A 1,730-nucleotide genomic window follows, 5' to 3' on the forward strand; every position below is an offset into this window, starting at 1 on the left:
TCATTCAACCAAGGTATCCTTTAGTGGGTAAAGGATAAACAAATGGTGGTTTACCCAAACAGTGAATTATTGTTCAGGGCTAAAAAGCCATCAAGCTATCAAGTCATGGAAAGACATGGAGGAACTATAGACGTGTATTGCTAAGTGAAAGAAGCCAGCCTGAAAAGACTGCATACTGTATGATTTCTGGTATATGACATTCTGGAAAAGGTAAAACTATAGAGTTAGTGAAAAGATCAGTGGTTGCCCAGATTCTTGGGGAGAGATGAGGGACAGATACAGGGGATTTTCAGGGCAGTGAAACTACTGTGGATGATAACTGTGGATACGCATTACGTGTTTGTCAAAATCCATAGGCCATGTAGCGCCAAAAATGAACTCTGATATCAACTATGGACTTCAGTTAATAATAATGTATCAGGGCAGCGCCTGTGGCTCAAAGGAGTAGGGTGCTGGTCCCATATGCCAGAGTTGGTGGGTTCAAACCCAGCCCCAGACAAATAATAATAATAATAATAATAATAATAATAATGGGGTGGCGCCTGTGGCTCAAAGGTGTAGGGCACTGGCCCCATATGCTGGAGGTGGTGGGTTCAAACTCAGCCCTGGCCAGAAACTAAAAAAAAATAAAAAAATAAAAAATTATGAGAAGCTGAATGAAAAATAAAAAGATGAAACAATTTCTAAAATAATAATAATAATGATGTATCAGCATTGGCTCAAATACACACAGAGGAATGTAAAGTGTTAATAATACAGGGTATCCCAAAAGTTGTCCACAAAGTTGCTGTACATAGGGAAAATAGGATATTGCAGCTAAATGTTCCTTTACTTACAAAGTACTTGTTATAAAACAAGTATAAAAGTGACATGTAGAGAATATTTTGTAACTATTTTGTAAATTTTTATAGTGAATATTTTGTAAATAAAGGTATATCCACCTACAATTTCCCATTCTCCCTATGTTTGGCAACCTTAGGGGTCACTATACAGATACCCAGTAGAATAAATTTGGGAGGGGGCTGGAGAGAGGGGGTAAGTAGGAATTCTGTACATTTTTGCAATTTTTCTATAAATCTAAAAATGATCTTTTCTCTATTAATGAAAAAACGTAAAAGTAATTTTAAAGAGATTGCAGCCCACTGTCCTCTTCTTTGGGGCAGGGCCAGGCAGCCCCTCTCCCTCAGCACCAGCTGCCAGCAGTCCCTCTCTTCACAGCCAAAGGCCTAGAGGGAGCATCTGGAGCCCCATGCGCCACTTATTTGGGTGGGGATGGGGGTGGGGGTGGGGGCTTAGGCTAATAGCACAAAACTTCATTTGGGAAAGGGAACTGGCTCTCTCCAGACCAGTACACAAATCACTCTCTCCATCAATTATATACTTCATGCAGTCATGTACTTTATACTAAGATATTAGAAATCTACTGATCTGTTTTGTATTTTTTAAACTGTTGGATACTTATAACAATCTACACCTTAACTAGGGTATCAAATAAATTTGGTCTTATTAGAAAAAATTAAAGGCTCGGCACCTGTGGCTCAAGTGGCTAAGGGGCCAGCCACGTACACCCAAGGTGGCGGGTTCGAATCCAGCCTGCGCCCGCCAAACAACGACACCTGCAACCAAAAAAAAAACCCGGGTGTTGTGGTGGGCGCCTGTGGTCCCAGCTACTTGGGAGGCTGAGGCAGGAGATTTGCCTGAGCCCAGGAGTTGGAGGTTGCTGTGAGCTG

The sequence above is a fragment of the Otolemur garnettii genome, unplaced genomic scaffold (genome assembly GCF_000181295.1).
Source record: "Otolemur garnettii isolate 467f Iridium unplaced genomic scaffold, OtoGar3 scaffold00024, whole genome shotgun sequence".
Classification (NCBI taxonomy): Eukaryota; Metazoa; Chordata; class Mammalia; order Primates; family Galagidae; genus Otolemur; species Otolemur garnettii.